Genomic DNA, 25009 nt, shown 5'->3' with positions numbered 1-25009 from the left:
AAACTATCGTAAGATACGATATTAAGGAACTCAGTTTGAAAAGAGTGCGCCAAGGAAGACTTCCAAAGAGTCTCTGGAAATAACAAAACAGTATGAAGTGACAGAAATGTTGTGAAATACGTCAGGGCATATTGTTTTGTAGCAGTGCACAACGGAAAATTTGTAAACAAAAATTTACCTTTCGTCGCTACAAGAGATGGATGCTTTGTCGAACAGCCTGTGTCTAGTGTGCATGTTTTCGCACCTTTCCACGGCACGGCGCAGCACAGAGTTGCTCTGGTAGCTCCGAACGGCCGCACACGGCACCTCGGACACGCCGGTTCGGCCCGCGCCCATCTCGCAGATGTTTCTCGTGCTTGTGCTGTCATATGGACCGCGACCCGAGCGGCAGCGAGCGGCAGTCGAGCAAAGTCGGGACAAGTCGGGACGGAAGGGGACAGCCGAGAATGCACCGTGCGAATTACGCAAATATCTGGAAGCGCGACGCGTGTCAGGCAGGTGAGAACGCTTCCCTCGGTCCAGCAGGACACTGCCACACCCCGCGCAGTCCCCCCGCCGCCGGCCGCGCCCAAGCCCTGCGCCGGATAACAATAATAAGGTGCGTCTCCCGCGAGTGTCGGAGGCCGCACTAATCAAACGAATGACAGCCGGTGCAACGAGCAGCTGTGTTGTGCGTGTGGTCCACGTGGCGGCGCGCCTCACTGCGCGTCGCCTTCGAGGTGGAAGGACGTGCTTTGCGTCAAATGCGCCACCGAAAACGGCGATTGCGTGTGTTGGGAGGAGAGGCGAAGCCTTCTTCTGCCGTGCGGTTACAGTATAACGGCGCCAGCGGCCATACCATGTTGAATACACCGGTTCTCGTCCGATCACCGAAGTTAAGCAACATCGGGCCCGGTTAGTACTTGGATGGGTGACCGCCTGGGAACACCGGGTGCTGTTGGCTCCCTCTCTTTTTTTAAATTTTACGTCACTACACCTGCCAGCCCTCTTTTCATAAAAACGCTCAGGTGCGACAAAGATGCTTCCACAAGCATTTTAAACTACTGTATTAAACGTAAGATGCGAAATTACAGTAATGAACTCAGTTTGAACAAGAGTGCACGGAGGAAGAGTGCTAGGAACTCGTTGAAAATAACGAAACACTGCGAATCGACAGATGTGCTCTTGAAATGCGTCAGAGCCTACTGTTTAGTAGGAGCGCTAAATTCCAAAAACTAACTACATTAAAAAAAAACCTGTTCCCGTCCGACCACCGAAGATAAGCAACAACGTTAGTATTTGGACCGGCGACCGCCTGGGAACTATGGCTGTCTTCATTTCTTGCTTTCTTGTCATTACCCCTGGCAGCCCTTTTTTCATGCTACCTTTCTCATGTGACAAAGATGCTTCCATACTGATTTTAAACTATCGTAAGATACGATATTAAGGAACTCAGTTTGAAAAGAGTGCGCCAAGGAAGACTTCCAAAGAGTCTCTGGAAATAACAAAACAGTATGAAGTGACAGAAATGTTGTGAAATACGTCAGGGCATATTGTTTTGTAGCAGTGCACAACGGAAAATTTGTAAACAAAAATTTACCTTTCGTCGCTACAAGAGATGGATGCTTTGTCGAACAGCCTGTGTCTAGTGTGCATGTTTTCGCACCTTTCCACGGCACGGCGCAGCACAGAGTTGCTCTGGTAGCTCCGAACGGCCGCACACGGCACCTCGGACACGCCGGTTCGGCCCGCGCCCATCTCGCAGATGTTTCTCGTGCTTGTGCTGTCATATGGACCGCGACCCGAGCGGCAGCGAGCGGCAGTCGAGCAAAGTCGGGACAAGTCGGGACGGAAGGGGACAGCCGAGAATGCACCGTGCGAATTACGCAAATATCTGGAAGCGCGACGCGTGTCAGGCAGGTGAGAACGCTTCCCTCGGTCCAGCAGGACACTGCCACACCCCGCGCAGTCCCCCCGCCGCCGGCCGCGCCCAAGCCCTGCGCCGGATAACAATAATAAGGTGCGTCTCCCGCGAGTGTCGGAGGCCGCACTAATCAAACGAATGACAGCCGGTGCAACGAGCAGCTGTGTTGTGCGTGTGGTCCACGTGGCGGCGCGCCTCACTGCGCGTCGCCTTCGAGGTGGAAGGACGTGCTTTGCGTCAAATGCGCCACCGAAAACGGCGATTGCGTGTGTTGGGAGGAGAGGCGAAGCCTTCTTCTGCCGTGCGGTTACAGTATAACGACGCCAACGGCCATACCATGTTGAATACACCGGTTCTCGTCCGATCACCGAAGTTAAGCAACATCGGGCCCGGTTAGTACTTGGATGGGTGACCGCCTGGGAACACCGGGTGCTGTTGGCTCCCTCTCTTTTTTTAAATTTTACGTCACTACACCTGCCAGCCCTCTTTTCATAAAAACGCTCAGGTGCGACAAAGATGCTTCCACAAGCATTTTAAACTACTGTATTAAACGTAAGATGCGAAATTACAGTAATGAACTCAGTTTGAACAAGAGTGCACGGAGGAAGAGTGCTAGGAACTCGTTGAAAATAACGAAACACTGCGAATCGACAGATGTGCTCTTGAAATGCGTCAGAGCCTACTGTTTAGTAGGAGCGCTAAATTCCAAAAACTAACTACATTAAAAAAAAACCTGTTCCTGTCCGACCACCGAAGATAAGCAACAACGTTAGTATTTGGACCGGCGACCGCCTGGGAACTATGGCTGTCTTCATTTCTTGCTTTCTTGTCATTACCCCTGGCAGCCCTTTTTTCATGCTACCTTTCTCATGTGACAAAGATGCTTCCATACTGATTTTAAACTATCGTAAGATACGATATTAAGGAACTCAGTTTGAAAAGAGTGCGCCAAGGAAGACTTCCAAAGAGTCTCTGGAAATAACAAAACAGTATGAAGTGACAGAAATGTTGTGAAATACGTCAGGGCATATTGTTTTGTAGCAGTGCACAACGGAAAATTTGTAAACAAAAATTTACCTTTCGTCGCTACAAGAGATGGATGCTTTGTCGAACAGCCTGTGTCTAGTGTGCATGTTTTCGCACCTTTCCACGGCACGGCGCAGCACAGAGTTGCTCTGGTAGCTCCGAACGGCCGCACACGGCGCCTCGGACACGCCGGTTCGGCCCGCGCCCATCTCGCAGATGTTTCTCGTGCTTGTGCTGTCATATGGACCGCGACCCGAGCGGCAGCGAGCGGCAGTCGAGCAAAGTCGGGACAAGTCGGGACGGAAGGGGACAGCCGAGAATGCACCGTGCGAATTACGCAAATATCTGGAAGCGCGACGCGTGTCAGGCAGGTGAGAACGCTTCCCTCGGTCCAGCAGGACACTGCCACACCCCGCGCAGTCCCCCCGCCGCCGGCCGCGCCCAAGCCCTGCGCCGGATAACAATAATAAGGTGCGTCTCCCGCGAGTGTCAGAGGCCGCACGAATCAAACGAATGACAGCCGGTGCAACGAGCAGCTGTGTTGTGCGTGTGGTCCACGTGGCGGCGCGCCTCACTGCGCGTCGCCTTCGAGGTGGAAGGACGTGCTTTGCGTCAAATGCGCCACCGAAAACGGCGATTGCGTGTGTTGGGAGGAGAGGCGAAGCCTTCTTCTGCCGTGCGGTTACAGTATAACGACGCCAGCGGCCATACCATGTTGAATACACCGGTTCTCGTCCGATCACCGAAGTTAAGCAACATCGGGCCCGGTTAGTACTTGGATGGGTGACCGCCTGGGAACACCGGGTGCTGTTGGCTCCCTCTCTTTTTTTAAATTTTACGTCACTACACCTGCCAGCCCTCTTTTCATAAAAACGCTCAGGTGCGACAAAGATGCTTCCACAAGCATTTTAAACTACTGTATTAAACGTAAGATGTGAAATTACAGTAATGAACTCAGTTTGAACAAGAGTGCACGGAGGAAGAGTGCTAGGAACTCGTTGAAAATAACGAAACACTGCGAATCGACAGATGTGCTCTTGAAATGCGTCAGAGCCTACTGTTTAGTAGGAGCGCTAAATTCCAAAAACTAACTACATTAAAAAAAAACCTGTTCCCGTCCGACCACCGAAGATAAGCAACAACGTTAGTATTTGGACCGGCGACCGCCTGGGAACTATGGCTGTCTTCATTTCTTGCTTTCTTGTCATTACCCCTGGCAGCCCTTTTTTCATGCTACCTTTCTCATGTGACAAAGATGCTTCCATACTGATTTTAAACTATCGTAAGATACGATATTAAGGAACTCAGTTTGAAAAGAGTGCGCCAAGGAAGACTTCCAAAGAGTCTCTGGAAATAACAAAACAGTATGAAGTGACAGAAATGTTGTGAAATACGTCAGGGCATATTGTTTTGTAGCAGTGCACAACGGAAAATTTGTAAACAAAAATTTACCTTTCGTCGCTACAAGAGATGGATGCTTTGTCGAACAGCCTGTGTCTAGTGTGCATGTTTTCGCACCTTTCCACGGCACGGCGCAGCACAGAGTTGCTCTGGTAGCTCCGAACGGCCGCACACGGCGCCTCGGACACGCCGGTTCGGCCCGCGCCCATCTCGCAGATGTATCTCGTGCTTGTGCTGTCATATGGACCGCGACCCGAGCGGCAGCGAGCGGCAGTCGAGCAAAGTCGGGACAAGTCGGGACGGAAGGGGACAGCCGAGAATGCACCGTGCGAATTACGCAAATATCTGGAAGCGCGACGCGTGTCAGGCAGGTGAGAACGCTTCCCTCGGTCCAGCAGGACACTGCCACACCCCGCGCAGTCCCCCCGCCGCCGGCCGCGCCCAAGCCCTGCGCCGGATAACAATAATAAGGTGCGTCTCCCGCGAGTGTCGGAGGCCGCACGAATCAAACGAATGACAGCCGGTGCAACGAGCAGCTGTGTTGTGCGTGTGGTCCACGTGGCGGCGCGCCTCACTGCGCGTCGCCTTCGAGGTGGAAGGACGTGCTTTGCGTCAAATGCGCCACCGAAAACGGCGATTGCGTGTGTTGGGAGGAGAGGCGAAGCCTTCTTCTGCCGTGCGGCTACAGTATAACGACGCCAACGGCCATACCATGTTGAATACACCGGTTCTCGTCCGATCACCGAAGTTAAGCAACATCGGGCCCGGTTAGTACTTGGATGGGTGACCGCCTGGGAACACCGGGTGCTGTTGGCTCCCTCTCTTTTTTTAAATTTTACGTCACTACACCTGCCAGCCCTCTTTTCATAAAAACGCTCAGGTGCGACAAAGATGCTTCCACAAACATTTTAAACTACTGTATTAAACGTAAGATGCGAAATTACAGTAATGAACTCAGTTTGAACAAGAGTGCACGGAGGAAGAGTGCTAGGAACTCGTTGAAAATAACGAAACACTGCGAATCGACAGATGTGCTCTTGAAATGCGTCAGAGCCTACTGTTTAGTAGGAGCGCTAAATTCCAAAAACTAACTACATTAAAAAAAAACCTGTTCCCGTCCGACCACCGAAGATAAGCAACAACGTTAGTATTTGGACCGGCGACCGCCTGGGAACTATGGCTGTCTTCATTTCTTGCTTTCTTGTCATTACCCCTGGCAGCCCTTTTTTCATGCTACCTTTCTCATGTGACAAAGATGCTTCCATACTGATTTTAAACTATCGTAAGATACGATATTAAGGAACTCAGTTTGAAAAGAGTGCGCCAAGGAAGACTTCCAAAGAGTCTCTGGAAATAACAAAACAGTATGAAGTGACAGAAATGTTGTGAAATACGTCAGGGCATATTGTTTTGTAGCAGTGCACAACGGAAAATTTGTAAACAAAAATTTACCTTTCGTCGCTACAAGAGATGGATGCTTTGTCGAACAGCCTGTGTCTAGTGTGCATGTTTTCGCACCTTTCCACGGCACGGCGCAGCACAGAGTTGCTCTGGTAGCTCCGAACGGCCGCACACGGCGCCTCGGACACGCCGGTTCGGCCCGCGCCCATCTCGCAGATGTTTCTCGTGCTTGTGCTGTCATATGGACCGCGACCCGAGCGGCAGCGAGCGGCAGTCGAGCAAAGTCGGGACAAGTCGGGACGGAAGGGGACAGCCGAGAATGCACCGTGCGAATTACGCAAATATCTGGAAGCGCGACGCGTGTCAGGCAGGTGAGAACGCTTCCCTCGGTCCAGCAGGACACTGCCACACCCCGCGCAGTCCCCCCGCCGCCGGCCGCGCCCAAGCCCTGCGCCGGATAACAATAATAAGGTGCGTCTCCCGCGAGTGTCGGAGGCCGCACGAATCAAACGAATGACAGCCGGTGCAACGAGCAGCTGTGTTGTGCGTGTGGTCCACGTGGCGGCGCGCCTCACTGCGCGTCGCCTTCGAGGTGGAAGGACGTGCTTTGCGTCAAATGCGCCACCGAAAACGGCGATTGCGTGTGTTGGGAGGAGAGGCGAAGCCTTCTTCTGCCGTGCGGCTACAGTATAACGACGCCAACGGCCATACCATGTTGAATACACCGGTTCTCGTCCGATCACCGAAGTTAAGCAACATCGGGCCCGGTTAGTACTTGGATGGGTGACCGCCTGGGAACACCGGGTGCTGTTGGCTCCCTCTCTTTTTTTAAATTTTACGTCACTACACCTGCCAGCCCTCTTTTCATAAAAACGCTCAGGTGCGACAAAGATGCTTCCACAAGCATTTTAAACTACTGTATTAAACGTAAGATGCGAAATTACAGTAATGAACTCAGTTTGAACAAGAGTGCACGGAGGAAGAGTGCTAGGAACTCGTTGAAAATAACGAAACACTGCGAATCGACAGATGTGCTCTTGAAATGCGTCAGAGCCTACTGTTTAGTAGGAGCGCTAAATTCCAAAAACTAACTACATTAAAAAAAAACCTGTTCCCGTCCGACCACCGAAGATAAGCAACAACGTTAGTATTTGGACCGGCGACCGCCTGGGAACTATGGCTGTCTTCATTTCTTGCTTTCTTGTCATTACCCCTGGCAGCCCTTTTTTCATGCTACCTTTCTCATGTGACAAAGATGCTTCCATACTGATTTTAAACTATCGTAAGATACGATATTAAGGAACTCAGTTTGAAAAGAGTGCGCCAAGGAAGACTTCCAAAGAGTCTCTGGAAATAACAAAACAGTATGAAGTGACAGAAATGTTGTGAAATACGTCAGGGCATATTGTTTTGTAGCAGTGCACAACGGAAAATTTGTAAACAAAAATTTACCTTTCGTCGCTACAAGAGATGGATGCTTTGTCGAACAGCCTGTGTCTAGTGTGCATGTTTTCGCACCTTTCCACGGCACGGCGCAGCACAGAGTTGCTCTGGTAGCTCCGAACGGCCGCACACGGCACCTCGGACACGCCGGTTCGGCCCGCGCCCATCTCGCAGATGTTTCTCGTGCTTGTGCTGTCATATGGACCGCGACCCGAGCGGCAGCGAGCGGCAGTCGAGCAAAGTCGGGACAAGTCGGGACGGAAGGGGACAGCCGAGAATGCACCGTGCGAATTACGCAAATATCTGGAAGCGCGACGCGTGTCAGGCAGGTGAGAACGCTTCCCTCGGTCCAGCAGGACACTGCCACACCCCGCGCAGTCCCCCCGCCGCCGGCCGCGCCCAAGCCCTGCGCCGGATAACAATAATAAGGTGCGTCTCCCGCGAGTGTCGGAGGCCGCACTAATCAAACGAATGACAGCCGGTGCAACGAGCAGCTGTGTTGTGCGTGTGGTCCACGTGGCGGCGCGCCTCACTGCGCGTCGCCTTCGAGGTGGAAGGACGTGCTTTGCGTCAAATGCGCCACCGAAAACGGCGATTGCGTGTGTTGGGAGGAGAGGCGAAGCCTTCTTCTGCCGTGCGGTTACAGTATAACGGCGCCAGCGGCCATACCATGTTGAATACACCGGTTCTCGTCCGATCACCGAAGTTAAGCAACATCGGGCCCGGTTAGTACTTGGATGGGTGACCGCCTGGGAACACCGGGTGCTGTTGGCTCCCTCTCTTTTTTTAAATTTTACGTCACTACACCTGCCAGCCCTCTTTTCATAAAAACGCTCAGGTGCGACAAAGATGCTTCCACAAGCATTTTAAACTACTGTATTAAACGTAAGATGCGAAATTACAGTAATGAACTCAGTTTGAACAAGAGTGCACGGAGGAAGAGTGCTAGGAACTCGTTGAAAATAACGAAACACTGCGAATCGACAGATGTGCTCTTGAAATGCGTCAGAGCCTACTGTTTAGTAGGAGCGCTAAATTCCAAAAACTAACTACATTAAAAAAAAACCTGTTCCCGTCCGACCACCGAAGATAAGCAACAACGTTAGTATTTGGACCGGCGACCGCCTGGGAACTATGGCTGTCTTCATTTCTTGCTTTCTTGTCATTACCCCTGGCAGCCCTTTTTTCATGCTACCTTTCTCATGTGACAAAGATGCTTCCATACTGATTTTAAACTATCGTAAGATACGATATTAAGGAACTCAGTTTGAAAAGAGTGCGCCAAGGAAGACTTCCAAAGAGTCTCTGGAAATAACAAAACAGTATGAAGTGACAGAAATGTTGTGAAATACGTCAGGGCATATTGTTTTGTAGCAGTGCACAACGGAAAATTTGTAAACAAAAATTTACCTTTCGTCGCTACAAGAGATGGATGCTTTGTCGAACAGCCTGTGTCTAGTGTGCATGTTTTCGCACCTTTCCACGGCACGGCGCAGCACAGAGTTGCTCTGGTAGCTCCGAACGGCCGCACACGGCGCCTCGGACACGCCGGTTCGGCCCGCGCCCATCTCGCAGATGTTTCTCGTGCTTGTGCTGTCATATGGACCGCGACCCGAGCGGCAGCGAGCGGCAGTCGAGCAAAGTCGGGACAAGTCGGGACGGAAGGGGACAGCCGAGAATGCACCGTGCGAATTACGCAAATATCTGGAAGCGCGACGCGTGTCAGGCAGGTGAGAACGCTTCCCTCGGTCCAGCAGGACACTGCCACACCCCGCGCAGTCCCCCCGCCGCCGGCCGCGCCCAAGCCCTGCGCCGGATAACAATAATAAGGTGCGTCTCCCGCGAGTGTCGGAGGCCGCACGAATCAAACGAATGACAGCCGGTGCAACGAGCAGCTGTGTTGTGCGTGTGGTCCACGTGGCGGCGCGCCTCACTGCGCGTCGCCTTCGAGGTGGAAGGACGTGCTTTGCGTCAAATGCGCCACCGAAAACGGCGATTGCGTGTGTTGGGAGGAGAGGCGAAGCCTTCTTCTGCCGTGCGGCTACAGTATAACGACGCCAACGGCCATACCATGTTGAATACACCGGTTCTCGTCCGATCACCGAAGTTAAGCAACATCGGGCCCGGTTAGTACTTGGATGGGTGACCGCCTGGGAACACCGGGTGCTGTTGGCTCCCTCTCTTTTTTTAAATTTTACGTCACTACACCTGCCAGCCCTCTTTTCATAAAAACGCTCAGGTGCGACAAAGATGCTTCCACAAGCATTTTAAACTACTGTATTAAACGTAAGATGCGAAATTACAGTAATGAACTCAGTTTGAACAAGAGTGCACGGAGGAAGAGTGCTAGGAACTCGTTGAAAATAACGAAACACTGCGAATCGACAGATGTGCTCTTGAAATGCGTCAGAGCCTACTGTTTAGTAGGAGCGCTAAATTCCAAAAACTAACTACATTAAAAAAAAACCTGTTCCCGTCCGACCACCGAAGATAAGCAACAACGTTAGTATTTGGACCGGCGACCGCCTGGGAACTATGGCTGTCTTCATTTCTTGCTTTCTTGTCATTACCCCTGGCAGCCCTTTTTTCATGCTACCTTTCTCATGTGACAAAGATGCTTCCATACTGATTTTAAACTATCGTAAGATACGATATTAAGGAACTCAGTTTGAAAAGAGTGCGCCAAGGAAGACTTCCAAAGAGTCTCTGGAAATAACAAAACAGTATGAAGTGACAGAAATGTTGTGAAATACGTCAGGGCATATTGTTTTGTAGCAGTGCACAACGGAAAATTTGTAAACAAAAATTTACCTTTCGTCGCTACAAGAGATGGATGCTTTGTCGAACAGCCTGTGTCTAGTGTGCATGTTTTCGCACCTTTCCACGGCACGGCGCAGCACAGAGTTGCTCTGGTAGCTCCGAACGGCCGCACACGGCGCCTCGGACACGCCGGTTCGGCCCGCGCCCATCTCGCAGATGTTTCTCGTGCTTGTGCTGTCATATGGACCGCGACCCGAGCGGCAGCGAGCGGCAGTCGAGCAAAGTCGGGACAAGTCGGGACGGAAGGGGACAGCCGAGAATGCACCGTGCGAATTACGCAAATATCTGGAAGCGCGACGCGTGTCAGGCAGGTGAGAACGCTTCCCTCGGTCCAGCAGGACACTGCCACACCCCGCGCAGTCCCCCCGCCGCCGGCCGCGCCCAAGCCCTGCGCCGGATAACAATAATAAGGTGCGTCTCCCGCGAGTGTCGGAGGCCGCACGAATCAAACGAATGACAGCCGGTGCAACGAGCAGCTGTGTTGTGCGTGTGGTCCACGTGGCGGCGCGCCTCACTGCGCGTCGCCTTCGAGGTGGAAGGACGTGCTTTGCGTCAAATGCGCCACCGAAAACGGCGATTGCGTGTGTTGGGAGGAGAGGCGAAGCCTTCTTCTGCCGTGCGGCTACAGTATAACGACGCCAACGGCCATACCATGTTGAATACACCGGTTCTCGTCCGATCACCGAAGTTAAGCAACATCGGGCCCGGTTAGTACTTGGATGGGTGACCGCCTGGGAACACCGGGTGCTGTTGGCTCCCTCTCTTTTTTTAAATTTTACGTCACTACACCTGCCAGCCCTCTTTTCATAAAAACGCTCAGGTGCGACAAAGATGCTTCCACAAGCATTTTAAACTACTGTATTAAACGTAAGATGCGAAATTACAGTAATGAACTCAGTTTGAACAAGAGTGCACGGAGGAAGAGTGCTAGGAACTCGTTGAAAATAACGAAACACTGCGAATCGACAGATGTGCTCTTGAAATGCGTCAGAGCCTACTGTTTAGTAGGAGCGCTAAATTCCAAAAACTAACTACATTAAAAAAAAACCTGTTCCCGTCCGACCACCGAAGATAAGCAACAACGTTAGTATTTGGACCGGCGACCGCCTGGGAACTATGGCTGTCTTCATTTCTTGCTTTCTTGTCATTACCCCTGGCAGCCCTTTTTTCATGCTACCTTTCTCATGTGACAAAGATGCTTCCATACTGATTTTAAACTATCGTAAGATACGATATTAAGGAACTCAGTTTGAAAAGAGTGCGCCAAGGAAGACTTCCAAAGAGTCTCTGGAAATAACAAAACAGTATGAAGTGACAGAAATGTTGTGAAATACGTCAGGGCATATTGTTTTGTAGCAGTGCACAACGGAAAATTTGTAAACAAAAATTTACCTTTCGTCGCTACAAGAGATGGATGCTTTGTCGAACAGCCTGTGTCTAGTGTGCATGTTTTCGCACCTTTCCACGGCACGGCGCAGCACAGAGTTGCTCTGGTAGCTACGAACGGCCGCACACGGCACCTCGGACACGCCGGTTCGGCCCGCGCCCATCTCGCAGATGTTTCTCGTGCTTGTGCTGTCATATGGACCGCGACCCGAGCGGCAGCGAGCGGCAGTCGAGCAAAGTCGGGACAAGTCGGGACGGAAGGGGACAGCCGAGAATGCACCGTGCGAATTACGCAAATATCTGGAAGCGCGACGCGTGTCAGGCAGGTGAGAACGCTTCCCTCGGTCCAGCAGGACACTGCCACACCCCGCGCAGTCCCCCCGCCGCCGGCCGCGCCCAAGCCCTGCGCCGGATAACAATAATAAGGTGCGTCTCCCGCGAGTGTCGGAGGCCGCACTAATCAAACGAATGACAGCCGGTGCAACGAGCAGCTGTGTTGTGCGTGTGGTCCACGTGGCGGCGCGCCTCACTGCGCGTCGCCTTCGAGGTGGAAGGACGTGCTTTGCGTCAAATGCGCCACCGAAAACGGCGATTGCGTGTGTTGGGAGGAGAGGCGAAGCCTTCTTCTGCCGTGCGGTTACAGTATAACGGCGCCAGCGGCCATACCATGTTGAATACACCGGTTCTCGTCCGATCACCGAAGTTAAGCAACATCGGGCCCGGTTAGTACTTGGATGGGTGACCGCCTGGGAACACCGGGTGCTGTTGGCTCCCTCTCTTTTTTTAAATTTTACGTCACTACACCTGCCAGCCCTCTTTTCATAAAAACGCTCAGGTGCGACAAAGATGCTTCCACAAGCATTTTAAACTACTGTATTAAACGTAAGATGCGAAATTACAGTAATGAACTCAGTTTGAACAAGAGTGCACGGAGGAAGAGTGCTAGGAACTCGTTGAAAATAACGAAACACTGCGAATCGACAGATGTGCTCTTGAAATGCGTCAGAGCCTACTGTTTAGTAGGAGCGCTAAATTCCAAAAACTAACTACATTAAAAAAAAACCTGTTCCCGTCCGACCACCGAAGATAAGCAACAACGTTAGTATTTGGACCGGCGACCGCCTGGGAACTATGGCTGTCTTCATTTCTTGCTTTCTTGTCATTACCCCTGGCAGCCCTTTTTTCATGCTACCTTTCTCATGTGACAAAGATGCTTCCATACTGATTTTAAACTATCGTAAGATACGATATTAAGGAACTCAGTTTGAAAAGAGTGCGCCAAGGAAGACTTCCAAAGAGTCTCTGGAAATAACAAAACAGTATGAAGTGACAGAAATGTTGTGAAATACGTCAGGGCATATTGTTTTGTAGCAGTGCACAACGGAAAATTTGTAAACAAAAATTTACCTTTCGTCGCTACAAGAGATGGATGCTTTGTCGAACAGCCTGTGTCTAGTGTGCATGTTTTCGCACCTTTCCACGGCACGGCGCAGCACAGAGTTGCTCTGGTAGCTCCGAACGGCCGCACACGGCGCCTCGGACACGCCGGTTCGGCCCGCGCCCATCTCGCAGATGTTTCTCGTGCTTGTGCTGTCATATGGACCGCGACCCGAGCGGCAGCGAGCGGCAGTCGAGCAAAGTCGGGACAAGTCGGGACGGAAGGGGACAGCCGAGAATGCACCGTGCGAATTACGCAAATATCTGGAAGCGCGACGCGTGTCAGGCAGGTGAGAACGCTTCCCTCGGTCCAGCAGGACACTGCCACACCCCGCGCAGTCCCCCCGCCGCCGGCCGCGCCCAAGCCCTGCGCCGGATAACAATAATAAGGTGCGTCTCCCGCGAGTGTCGGAGGCCGCACGAATCAAACGAATGACAGCCGGTGCAACGAGCAGCTGTGTTGTGCGTGTGGTCCACGTGGCGGCGCGCCTCACTGCGCGTCGCCTTCGAGGTGGAAGGACGTGCTTTGCGTCAAATGCGCCACCGAAAACGGCGATTGCGTGTGTTGGGAGGAGAGGCGAAGCCTTCTTCTGCCGTGCGGCTACAGTATAACGACGCCAACGGCCATACCATGTTGAATACACCGGTTCTCGTCCGATCACCGAAGTTAAGCAACATCGGGCCCGGTTAGTACTTGGATGGGTGACCGCCTGGGAACACCGGGTGCTGTTGGCTCCCTCTCTTTTTTTAAATTTTACGTCACTACACCTGCCAGCCCTCTTTTCATAAAAACGCTCAGGTGCGACAAAGATGCTTCCACAAGCATTTTAAACTACTGTATTAAACGTAAGATGCGAAATTACAGTAATGAACTCAGTTTGAACAAGAGTGCACGGAGGAAGAGTGCTAGGAACTCGTTGAAAATAACGAAACACTGCGAATCGACAGATGTGCTCTTGAAATGCGTCAGAGCCTACTGTTTAGTAGGAGCGCTAAATTCCAAAAACTAACTACATTAAAAAAAAACCTGTTCCCGTCCGACCACCGAAGATAAGCAACAACGTTAGTATTTGGACCGGCGACCGCCTGGGAACTATGGCTGTCTTCATTTCTTGCTTTCTTGTCATTACCCCTGGCAGCCCTTTTTTCATGCTACCTTTCTCATGTGACAAAGATGCTTCCATACTGATTTTAAACTATCGTAAGATACGATATTAAGGAACTCAGTTTGAAAAGAGTGCGCCAAGGAAGACTTCCAAAGAGTCTCTGGAAATAACAAAACAGTATGAAGTGACAGAAATGTTGTGAAATACGTCAGGGCATATTGTTTTGTAGCAGTGCACAACGGAAAATTTGTAAACAAAAATTTACCTTTCGTCGCTACAAGAGATGGATGCTTTGTCGAACAGCCTGTGTCTAGTGTGCATGTTTTCGCACCTTTCCACGGCACGGCGCAGCACAGAGTTGCTCTGGTAGCTCCGAACGGCCGCACACGGCGCCTCGGACACGCCGGTTCGGCCCGCGCCCATCTCGCAGATGTTTCTCGTGCTTGTGCTGTCATATGGACCGCGACCCGAGCGGCAGCGAGCGGCAGTCGAGCAAAGTCGGGACAAGTCGGGACGGAAGGGGACAGCCGAGAATGCACCGTGCGAATTACGCAAATATCTGGAAGCGCGACGCGTGTCAGGCAGGTGAGAACGCTTCCCTCGGTCCAGCAGGACACTGCCACACCCCGCGCAGTCCCCCCGCCGCCGGCCGCGCCCAAGCCCTGCGCCGGATAACAATAATAAGGTGCGTCTCCCGCGAGTGTCGGAGGCCGCACGAATCAAACGAATGACAGCCGGTGCAACGAGCAGCTGTGTTGTGCGTGTGGTCCACGTGGCGGCGCGCCTCACTGCGCGTCGCCTTCGAGGTGGAAGGACGTGCTTTGCGTCAAATGCGCCACCGAAAACGGCGATTGCGTGTGTTGGGAGGAGAGGCGAAGCCTTCTTCTGCCGTGCGGCTACAGTATAACGACGCCAACGGCCATACCATGTTGAATACACCGGTTCTCGTCCGATCACCGAAGTTAAGCAACATCGGGCCCGGTTAGTACTTGGATGGGTGACCGCCTGGGAACACCGGGTGCTGTTGGCTCCCTCTCTTTTTTTAAATTTTACGTCACTACACCTGCCAGCCCTCTTTTCATAAAAACGCTCAGGTGCGACAAAGATGCTTCCACAAGCATTTTAAACTACTGTATTAAACGTAAGATGCGAAATTACAGTAATGAACTCAGTTTGAACAAGAGTGCACGGAGGAAGAGTGCTAGGAACTCGTTGAAAATAACGAAACACTGCGAATCGACAGATGTGCTCTTGAAATGCGTCAGAGCCTACTGTTTAGTAGGAGCGCTAAATTCCAAAAACTAACTACATTAAAAAAAAACCTGTTCCCGTCCGACCACCGAAGATAAGCAACAACGTTAGTATTTGGACCGGCGACCGCCTGGGAACTATGGCTGTCTTCATTTCTTGCTTTCTTGTCATTACCCCTGGCAGCCCTTTTTTCATGCTACCTTTCTCATGTGACAAAGATGCTTCCATACTGATTTTAAACTATCGTAAGATACGATATTAAGGAACTCAGTTTGAAAAGAGTGCGCCAAGGAAGACTTCCAAAGAGTCTCTGGAAATAACAAAACAGTATGAAGTGACAGAAATGTTGTGAAATACGTCAGGGCATATTGTTTTGTAGCAGTGCACAACGGAAAATTTGTAAACAAAAATTTACCTTTCGTCGCTACAAGAGATGGATGCTTTGTCGAACAGCCTGTGTCTAGTGTGCATGTTTTCGCACCTTTCCACGGCACGGCGCAGCACAGAGTTGCTCTGGTAGCTACGAACGGCCGCACACGGCACCTCGGACACGCCGGTTCGGCCCGCGCCCATCTCGCAGATGTTTCTCGTGCTTGTGCTGTCATATGGACCGCGACCCGAGCGGCAGCGAGCGGCAGTCGAGCAAAGTCGGGACAAGTCGGGACGGAAGGGGACAGCCGAGAATGCACCGTGCGAATTACGCAAATATCTGGAAGCGCGACGCGTGTCAGGCAGGTGAGAACGCTTCCCTCGGTCCAGCAGGACACTGCCACACCCCGCGCAGTCCCCCCGCCGCCGGCCGCGCCCAAGCCCTGCGCCGGATAACAATAATAAGGTGCGTCTCCCGCGAGTGTCGGAGGCCGCACTAATCAAACGAATGACAGCCGGTGCAACGAGCAGCTGTGTTGTGCGTGTGGTCCACGTGGCGGCGCGCCTCACTGCGCGTCGCCTTCGAGGTGGAAGGACGTGCTTTGCGTCAAATGCGCCACCGAAAACGGCGATTGCGTGTGTTGGGAGGAGAGGCGAAGCCTTCTTCTGCCGTGCGGTTACAGTATAACGGCGCCAGCGGCCATACCATGTTGAATACACCGGTTCTCGTCCGATCACCGAAGTTAAGCAACATCGGGCCCGGTTAGTACTTGGATGGGTGACCGCCTGGGAACACCGGGTGCTGTTGGCTCCCTCTCTTTTTTTAAATTTTACGTCACTACACCTGCCAGCCCTCTTTTCATAAAAACGCTCAGGTGCGACAAAGATGCTTCCACAAGCATTTTAAACTACTGTATTAAACGTAAGATGCGAAATTACAGTAATGAACTCAGTTTGAACAAGAGTGCACGGAGGAAGAGTGCTAGGAACTCGTTGAAAATAACGAAACACTGCGAATCGACAGATGTGCTCTTGAAATGCGTCAGAGCCTACTGTTTAGTAGGAGCGCTAAATTCCAAAAACTAACTACATTAAAAAAAAACCTGTTCCCGTCCGACCACCGAAGATAAGCAACAACGTTAGTATTTGGACCGGCGACCGCCTGGGAACTATGGCTGTCTTCATTTCTTGCTTTCTTGTCATTACCCCTGGCAGCCCTTTTTTCATGCTACCTTTCTCATGTGACAAAGATGCTTCCATACTGATTTTAAACTATCGTAAGATACGATATTAAGGAACTCAGTTTGAAAAGAGTGCGCCAAGGAAGACTTCCAAAGAGTCTCTGGAAATAACAAAACAGTATGAAGTGACAGAAATGTTGTGAAATACGTCAGGGCATATTGTTTTGTAGCAGTGCACAACGGAAAATTTGTAAACAAAAATTTACCTTTCGTCGCTACAAGAGATGGATGCTTTGTCGAACAGCCTGTGTCTAGTGTGCATGTTTTCGCACCTTTCCACGGCACGGCGCAGCACAGAGTTGCTCTGGTAGCTCCGAACGGCCGCACACGGCGCCTCGGACACGCCGGTTCGGCCCGCGCCCATCTCGCAGATGTTTCTCGTGCTTGTGCTGTCATATGGACCGCGACCCGAGCGGCAGCGAGCGGCAGTCGAGCAAAGTCGGGACAAGTCGGGACGGAAGGGGACAGCCGAGAATGCACCGTGCGAATTACGCAAATATCTGGAAGCGCGACGCGTGTCAGGCAGGTGAGAACGCTTCCCTCGGTCCAGCAGGACACTGCCACACCCCGCGCAGTCCCCCCGCCGCCGGCCGCGCCCAAGCCCTGCGCCGGATAACAATAATAAGGTGCGTCTCCCGCGAGTGTCGGAGGCCGCACTAATCAAACGAATGACAGCCGGTGCAACGAGCAGCTGTGTTGTGCGTGTGGTCCACGTGGCGGCGCGCCTCACTGCGCGTCGCCTTCGAGGTGGAAGGACGTGCTTTGCGTCAAATGCGCCACCGAAAACGGCGATTGCGTGTGTTGGGAGGAGAGGCGAAGCCTTCTTCTGCCGTGCGGTTACAGTATAACGACGCCAGCGGCCATACCATGTTGAATACACCGGTTCTCGTCCGATCACCGAAGTTAAGCAACATCGGGCCCGGTTAGTACTTGGATGGGTGACCGCCTGGGAACACCGGGTGCTGTTGGCTCCCTCTCTTTTTTTAAATTTTACGTCACTACACCTGCCAGCCCTCTTTTCATAAAAACGCTCAGGTGCGACAAAGATGCTTCCACAAGCATTTTAAACTACTGTATTAAACGTAAGATGCGAAATTACAGTAATGAACTCAGTTTGAACAAGAGTGCACGGAGGAAGAGTGCTAGGAACTCGTTGAAAATAACGAAACACTGCGAATCGACAGATGTGCTCTTGAAATGCGTCAGAGCCTACTGTTTAGTAGGAGCGCTAAATTCCAAAAACTAACTACATTAAAAAAAAACCTGTTCCCGTCCGACCACCGAAGATAAGCAACAACGTTAGTATTTGGACCGGCGACCGCCTGGGAACTATGGCTGTCTTCATTTCTTGCTTTCTTGTCATTACCCCTGGCAGCCCTTTTTTCATGCTACCTTTCTCATGTGACAAAGATGCTTCCATACTGATTTTAAACTATCGTAAGATACGATATTAAGGAACTCAGTTTGAAAAGAGTGCGCCAAGGAAGACTTCCAAAGAGTCTCTGGAAATAACAAAACAGTATGAAGTGACAGAAATGTTGTGAAATACGTCAGGGCATATTGTTTTGTAGCAGTGCACAACGGAAAATTTGTAAACAAAAATTTACCTTTCGTCGCTACAAGAGATGGATGCTTTGTCGAACAGCCTGTGTCTAGTGTGCATGTTTTCGCACCTTTCCACGGCACGGCGCAGCACAGAGTTGCTCTGGTAGCTCCGAACGGCCGCACACGGCGCCTCGGACACGCCGGTTCGGCCCGCGCCCATCTCGCAGATGTTTCTCGTGCTTGTGCTGTCATATGGACCGCGACCCGAGCGGCAGCGAGCGGCAGTCGAGCAAAGTCGGGACAAGTCGGGACGGAAGGGGACAGCCGAGAATGCACCGTGCGAATTACGCAAATATCTGGAAGCGCGACGCGTGTCAGGCAGGTGAGAACGCTTCCCTCGGTCCAGCAGGACACTGCCACACCCCGCGCAGTCCCCCCGCCGCCGGCCGCGCCCAAGCCCTGCGCCGGATAACAATAATAAGGTGCGTCTCCCGCGAGTGTCGGAGGCCGCACGAATCAAACGAATGACAGCCGGTGCAACGAGCAGCTGTGTTGTGCGTGTGGCCCACGTGGCGGCGCGCCTCACTGCGCGTCGCCTTCGAGGTGGAAGGACGTGCTTTGCGTCAAATGCGCCACCGAAAACGGCGATTGCGTGTGTTGGGAGGAGAGGCGAAGCCTTCTTCTGCCGTGCGGCTACAGTATAACGACGCCAACGGCCATACCATGTTGAATACACCGGTTCTCGTCCGATCACCGAAGTTAAGCAACATCGGGCCCGGTTAGTACTTGGATGGGTGACCGCCTGGGAACACCGGGTGCTGTTGGCTCCCTCTCTTTTTTTAAATTTTACGTCACTACACCTGCCAGCCCTCTTTTCATAAAAACGCTCAGGTGCGACAAAGATGCTTCCACAAGCATTTTAAACTACTGTATTAAACGTAAGATGCGAAATTACAGTAATGAACTCAGTTTGAACAAGAGTGCACGGAGGAAGAGTGCTAGGAACTCGTTGAAAATAACGAAACACTGCGAATCGACAGATGTGCTCTTGAAATGCGTCAGAGCCTACTGTTTAGTAGGAGCGCTAAATTCCAGAAACTAACTACATTAAAAAAAAAACCTGTTCCCGTCCGACCACCGAAGATAAGCAACAACGTTAGTATTTGGACCGGCGACCGCCTGGGAACTATGGCTGTCTTCATTTCTTGCTTTCTTGTCGCTACCCCTGCCAGCCCTTTTTTCATGCTACCTTTCTCATGTGACAAAGATGCTTCCATACTGATTTTAAACTATCGTAAGATACGATATTAAGGAACTCAGTTTGAAAAGAGTGCGCCAAGGAAGACTTCCAAAGAGTCTCTGGAAATAACAAAACAGTATGAAGTGACAGAAATGTTGTGAAATACGTCAGGGCATATTGTTTTGTAGCAGTGCACAACGGAAAATTTGTAAACAAAAATTTACCTTTCGTCGCTACAAGAGATGGATGCTTTGTCGAACAGCCTGTGTCTAGTGTGCATGTTTTCGCACCTTTCCACGGCACGGCGCAGCACAGAGTTGCTCTGGTAGCTCCGAACGGCCGCACACGGCGCCTCGGACACGCCGGTTCGGCCCGCGCCCATCTCGCAGATGTTTCTCGTGCTTGTGCTGTCATATGGACCGCGACCCGAGCGGCAGCGAGCGGCAGTCGAGCAAAGTCGGGACAAGTCGGGACGGAAGGGGACAGCCGAGAATGCACCGTGCGAATTACGCAAATATCTGGAAGCGCGACGCGTGTCAGGCAGGTGAGAACGCTTCCCTCGGTCCAGCAGGACACTGCCACACCCCGCGCAGTCCCCCCGCCGCCGGCCGCGCCCAAGCCCTGCGCCGGATAACAATAATAAGGTGCGTCTCCCGCGAGTGTCGGAGGCCGCACGAATCAAACGAATGACAGCCGGTGCAACGAGCAGCTGTGTTGTGCGTGTGGTCCACGTGGCGGCGCGCCTCACTGCGCGTCGCCTTCGAGGTGGAAGGACGTGCTTTGCATCAAATGCGCCACCGAAAACGGCGATTGCGTGTGTTGGGAGGAGAGGCGAAGCCTTCTTCTGCCGTGCGGCTACAGTATAACGACGCCAACGGCCATACCATGTTGAATACACCGGTTCTCGTCCGATCACCGAAGTTAAGCAACATCGGGCCCGGTTAGTACTTGGATGGGTGACCGCCTGGGAACACCGGGTGCTGTTGGCTCCCTCTCTTTTTTTAAATTTTACGTCACTACACCTGCCAGCCCTCTTTTCATAAAAACGCTCAGGTGCGACAAAGATGCTTCCACAAGCATTTTAAACTACTGTATTAAACGTAAGATGCGAAATTACAGTAATGAACTCAGTTTGAACAAGAGTGCACGGAGGAAGAGTGCTAGGAACTCGTTGAAAATAACGAAACACTGCGAATCGACAGATGTGCTCTTGAAATGCGTCAGAGCCTACTGTTTAGTAGGAGCGCTAAATTCCAAAAACTAACTACATTAAAAAAAAACCTGTTCCCGTCCGACCACCGAAGATAAGCAACAACGTTAGTATTTGGACCGGCGACCGCCTGGGAACTATGGCTGTCTTCATTTCTTGCTTTCTTGTCATTACCCCTGGCAGCCCTTTTTTCATGCTACCTTTCTCATGTGACAAAGATGCTTCCATACTGATTTTAAACTATCGTAAGATACGATATTAAGGAACTCAATTTGAAAAGAGTGCGCCAAGGAAGACTTCCAAAGAGTCTCTGGAAATAACAAAACAGTATGAAGTGACAGAAATGTTGTGAAATACGTCAGGGCATATTGTTTTGTAGCAGTGCACAACGGAAAATTTGTAAACAAAAATTTACCTTTCGTCGCTACAAGAGATGGATGCTTTGTCGAACAGCCTGTGTCTAGTGTGCATGTTTTCGCACCTTTCCACGGCACGGAGCAGCACAGAGTTGCTCTGGTAGCTCCGAACGGCCGCACACGGCGCCTCGGACACGCCGGTTCGGCCCGCGCCCATCTCGCAGATGTTTCTCGTGCTTGTGCTGTCATATGGACCGCGACCCGAGCGGCAGCGAGCGGCAGTCGAGCAAAGTCGGGACAAGTCGGGACGGAAGGGGACAGCCGAGAATGCACCGTGCGAATTACGCAAATATCTGGAAGCGCGACGCGTGTCAGGCAGGTGAGAACGCTTCCCTCGGTCCAGCAGGACACTGCCACACCCCGCGCAGTCCCCCCGCCGCCGGCCGCGCCCAAGCCCTGCGCCGGATAACAATAATAAGGTGCGTCTCCCGCGAGTGTCGGAGGCCGCACGAATCAAACGAATGACAGCCGGTGCAACGAGCAGCTGTGTTGTGCGTGTGGTCCACGTGGCGGCGCGCCTCACTGCGCGTCGCCTTCGAGGTGGAAGGACGTGCTTTGCATCAAATGCGCCACCGAAAACGGCGATTGCGTGTGTTGGGAGGAGAGGCGAAGCCTTCTTCTGCCGTGCGGCTACAGTATAACGACGCCAACGGCCATACCATGTTGAATACACCGGTTCTCGTCCGATCACCGAAGTTAAGCAACATCGGGCCCGGTTAGTACTTGGATGGGTGACCGCCTGGGAACACCGGGTGCTGTTGGCTCCCTCTCTTTTTTTAAATTTTACGTCACTACACCTGCCAGCCCTCTTTTCATAAAAACGCTCAGGTGCGACAAAGATGCTTCCACAAGCATTTTAAACTACTGTATTAAACGTAAGATGCGAAATTACAGTAATGAACTCAGTTTGAACAAGAGTGCACGGAGGAAGAGTGCTAGGAACTCGTTGAAAATAACGAAACACTGCGAATCGACAGATGTGCTCTTGAAATGCGTCAGAGCCTACTGTTTAGTAGGAGCGCTAAATTCCAAAAACTAACTACATTAAAAAAAAACCTGTTCCCGTCCGACCACCGAAGATAAGCAACAACGTTAGTATTTGGACCGGCGACCGCCTGGGAACTATGGCTGTCTTCATTTCTTGCTTTCTTGTCATTACCCCTGGCAGCCCTTTTTTCATGCTACCTTTCTCATGTGACAAAGATGCTTCCATACTGATTTTAAACTATCGTAAGATACGATATTAAGGAACTCAATTTGAAAAGAGTGCGCCAAGGAAGACTTCCAAAGAGTCTCTGGAAATAACAAAACAGTATGAAGTGACAGAAATGTTGTGAAATACGTCAGGGCATATTGTTTTGTAGCAGTGCACAACGGAAAATTTGTAAACAAAAATTTACCTTTCGTCGCTACAAGAGATGGATGCTTTGTCGAACAGCCTGTGTCTAGTGTGCATGTTTTCGCACCTTTCCACGGCACGGAGCAGCACAGAGTTGCTCTGGTAGCTCCGAACGGCCGCACACGGCGCCTCGGACACGCCGGTTCGGCCCGCGCCCATCTCGCAGATGTTTCTCGTGCTTGTGCTGTCATATGGACCGCGACCCGAGCGGCAGCGAGCGGCAGTCGAGCAAAGTCGGGACAAGTCGGGACGGAAGGGGACAGCCGAGAATGCACCGTGCGAATTACGCAAATATCTGGAAGCGCGACGCGTGTCAGGCAGGTGAGAACGCTTCCCTCGGTCCAGCAGGACACTGCCACACCCCGCGCAGTCCCCCCGCCGCCGGCCGCGCCCAAGCCCTGCGCCGGATAACAATAATAAGGTGCGTCTCCCGCGAGTGTCGGAGGCCGCACGAATCAAACGAATGACAGCCGGTGCAACGAGCAGCTGTGTTGTGCGTGTGGTCCACGTGGCGGCGCGCCTCACTGCGCGTCGCCTTCGAGGTGGAAGGACGTGCTTTGCGTCAAATGCGCCACCGAAAACGGCGATTGCGTGTGTTGGGAGGAGAGGCGAAGCCTTCTTCTGCCGTGCGGTTACAGTATAACGACGCTAGCGGCCATACCATGTTGAATACACCGGTTCTCGTCCGATCACCGAAGTTAAGCAACATCGGGCCCGGTTAGTACTTGGCTGTCTGCCCGCCTGGCAACACCTCGGTGCCGAGCGAGCAGTACTTCCTTGTGCGACTTGGCCGGCGGCGCCTCGCGTGTCGTCTGTCTCCTGCCTCGCGGCTACATTTCATCAAGTCCGTAAGTTATGGCAATGTTGTATGACAGTAGTGAAGAACGACAAAATAATGTGCAATGCGAATTCGATAGTTCCGTCGGAAAACCGTCAGCTTTCGAAATTCACCGTTGGATACTTGAGGAATTGTGTTTGTCGACCGATGACGTTCTCGGAGTTCAATTTGATACTTTTATCAATTCCGTGTTTTTGAAGTTGAAAACTCCCGAATTGTGTGATACCGTGGTAAATGTTAATGATGGTATCCGTAAATTTCGACATCTAGACGGTCGCATTAGTAACGTGACTATTTCTCATGGTGGGTTTGGCCTTCGAAATGTTCGTGTGTTCAACTTGCCTTTTGAAATCCGGAATGACACAATATCTCGTCATTTGCGGCCGTACGGGACCGTGCTATCTGTTTTTAAAGAGAAGTGGTCTTCCGCCTATGTTTTTCAGGTCGAAAACGGCGTGAGGAGTGTAAAGATGATAGTACGACAACATATTCCGTCCTTCTTGTTAGTTAACGGTCATCGTGCTTTTATAACTTATAGTGGTCAACCTCAGACGTGTTCCTTTTGCGGTGCTGTTGGTCATTACCGACAAAACTGTCCTAAACGCAGGCAGCCTGTTCAGTTGCCACGTGAGGACGTTTTAAGTGGGCCTAGCTTTGCTTCTGTTGCTGCAACGAGTTTAGGTTCCGCCCCCCCTGCACGTGTGCAACTCGCGGCCGCCCCCCCTGTATCGGCCGCCGCTGACGTTATGGACACGTCTGTTCCTGATAGTGACTTGGTTTCTGTTTCTGAACCTCCTGTTGAGCCTTCTTTGCTCGCGGCTGCGACAACTGAATCTGTTTTTGAAAAACCGGTAGTGGACGAAGTCTCACCGCAATCCGTGCCGATGTCGGCAGGAATTGTTCCGCATACTGTCCCGGTTACGGAACCCGACATATCGGCGGTTGCTCCTACTACCGTCCCCGACAGTCTTTCTGCCGCCAGTGCTGTTGTAGAACGTGAAGCTTTTACTGCACCGAAACCGCGTAGGGACCGGAATGTCGCTCGAGCTTCTGGCACCCCACGTTTACGTAGTGCCAGTAGCTCTGCTTCGTTTAATACGCGTGGTTTTTCGGACAAAAATCGGAGTCCGTCTCCGGTGGCGCGTTCTCCTGCCCCCCCTCAGGTTCGGTCGGTCGGGCAACCGACCTCCCGACAATCGGCCGCGCGCGACGGCGTAGACCTCGGCCACCGCCCGTCTCAGGGGGGAGGCAGCAGGCGCCACGCGAAAAAGCAGACCTCTTCCCGCACTCAGCCGGAGGGTGATGTTGTTGCTGCAACGCAGAAACGTGACATCGCGGTGCAACATTTGAAAACCTTCCTGAGCCAACCGACTTCTGATGCCGATTCCGGCATGGCGGTGGATCCGCCTTTGTCTGTGACACCTTCCCCCTTTCCAACCAAAAGAAAAGCCGAAGATTCGCACCTTCGTCGTGCCCCCCCTTCCACCCACGATTTGGTGCCGCCTTTATCTTCGGATGTCGAAATGCCCGCCGTGGAGCATTCCGCCACAGAAGGTGCCGTCACAGTTTCTGGGACT

General features: G+C 52.0%; 16 non-coding genes and 1 pseudogene across 16 annotated transcripts; all 17 read left to right on the top strand.

Annotated features, from left to right (window-relative positions):
* The first annotated feature begins 824 nt into the window (after positions 1-824).
* On the top strand, positions 825-943 carry LOC126273889 (5S ribosomal RNA). Its single transcript, XR_007549725.1, has one exon. It is a non-coding gene; the product is annotated as a 5S ribosomal RNA (ribosomal RNA).
* A 1282-nt stretch (positions 944-2225) lies between these two features.
* Positions 2226-2344, top strand: LOC126274639 (5S ribosomal RNA). Its single transcript, XR_007550202.1, has one exon. It is a non-coding gene; the product is annotated as a 5S ribosomal RNA (ribosomal RNA).
* Positions 2345-3626: 1282 nt separating this feature from the next.
* On the top strand, positions 3627-3745 carry LOC126273888 (5S ribosomal RNA). Its single transcript, XR_007549724.1, has one exon. It is a non-coding gene; the product is annotated as a 5S ribosomal RNA (ribosomal RNA).
* Positions 3746-5027: 1282 nt separating this feature from the next.
* LOC126274638 (5S ribosomal RNA) lies at positions 5028-5146 on the top strand. The gene has a single exon (XR_007550201.1). It is a non-coding gene; the product is annotated as a 5S ribosomal RNA (ribosomal RNA).
* A 1282-nt stretch (positions 5147-6428) lies between these two features.
* LOC126274637 (5S ribosomal RNA) lies at positions 6429-6547 on the top strand. The gene has a single exon (XR_007550200.1). It is a non-coding gene; the product is annotated as a 5S ribosomal RNA (ribosomal RNA).
* Positions 6548-7829: 1282 nt separating this feature from the next.
* On the top strand, positions 7830-7948 carry LOC126273887 (5S ribosomal RNA). Its single transcript, XR_007549723.1, has one exon. It is a non-coding gene; the product is annotated as a 5S ribosomal RNA (ribosomal RNA).
* A 1282-nt stretch (positions 7949-9230) lies between these two features.
* Positions 9231-9349, top strand: LOC126274636 (5S ribosomal RNA). The gene has a single exon (XR_007550199.1). It is a non-coding gene; the product is annotated as a 5S ribosomal RNA (ribosomal RNA).
* Positions 9350-10631: 1282 nt separating this feature from the next.
* LOC126274635 (5S ribosomal RNA) lies at positions 10632-10750 on the top strand. The gene has a single exon (XR_007550198.1). It is a non-coding gene; the product is annotated as a 5S ribosomal RNA (ribosomal RNA).
* A 1282-nt stretch (positions 10751-12032) lies between these two features.
* On the top strand, positions 12033-12151 carry LOC126273886 (5S ribosomal RNA). Its single transcript, XR_007549722.1, has one exon. It is a non-coding gene; the product is annotated as a 5S ribosomal RNA (ribosomal RNA).
* A 1282-nt stretch (positions 12152-13433) lies between these two features.
* On the top strand, positions 13434-13552 carry LOC126274633 (5S ribosomal RNA). The gene has a single exon (XR_007550196.1). It is a non-coding gene; the product is annotated as a 5S ribosomal RNA (ribosomal RNA).
* A 1282-nt stretch (positions 13553-14834) lies between these two features.
* LOC126274632 (5S ribosomal RNA) lies at positions 14835-14953 on the top strand. Its single transcript, XR_007550195.1, has one exon. It is a non-coding gene; the product is annotated as a 5S ribosomal RNA (ribosomal RNA).
* A 1282-nt stretch (positions 14954-16235) lies between these two features.
* LOC126273885 (5S ribosomal RNA) lies at positions 16236-16354 on the top strand. Its single transcript, XR_007549721.1, has one exon. It is a non-coding gene; the product is annotated as a 5S ribosomal RNA (ribosomal RNA).
* Positions 16355-17636: 1282 nt separating this feature from the next.
* Positions 17637-17755, top strand: LOC126273883 (5S ribosomal RNA). Its single transcript, XR_007549718.1, has one exon. It is a non-coding gene; the product is annotated as a 5S ribosomal RNA (ribosomal RNA).
* Positions 17756-19037: 1282 nt separating this feature from the next.
* On the top strand, positions 19038-19156 carry LOC126274631 (5S ribosomal RNA). Its single transcript, XR_007550194.1, has one exon. It is a non-coding gene; the product is annotated as a 5S ribosomal RNA (ribosomal RNA).
* A 1283-nt stretch (positions 19157-20439) lies between these two features.
* On the top strand, positions 20440-20558 carry LOC126274630 (5S ribosomal RNA). The gene has a single exon (XR_007550193.1). It is a non-coding gene; the product is annotated as a 5S ribosomal RNA (ribosomal RNA).
* Positions 20559-21840: 1282 nt separating this feature from the next.
* On the top strand, positions 21841-21959 carry LOC126274629 (5S ribosomal RNA). The gene has a single exon (XR_007550192.1). It is a non-coding gene; the product is annotated as a 5S ribosomal RNA (ribosomal RNA).
* Positions 21960-23241: 1282 nt separating this feature from the next.
* On the top strand, positions 23242-23363 carry LOC126274393 (5S ribosomal RNA; annotated as a pseudogene).
* The last annotated feature ends 1646 nt before the right edge of the window (positions 23364-25009 follow it).

This window comes from Schistocerca gregaria, chromosome 5 (genome assembly GCF_023897955.1).
Source record: "Schistocerca gregaria isolate iqSchGreg1 chromosome 5, iqSchGreg1.2, whole genome shotgun sequence".
NCBI lineage: Eukaryota > Metazoa > Arthropoda > Insecta > Orthoptera > Acrididae > Schistocerca > Schistocerca gregaria.
This window is presented reverse-complemented; position numbering and strand designations above follow the sequence as displayed.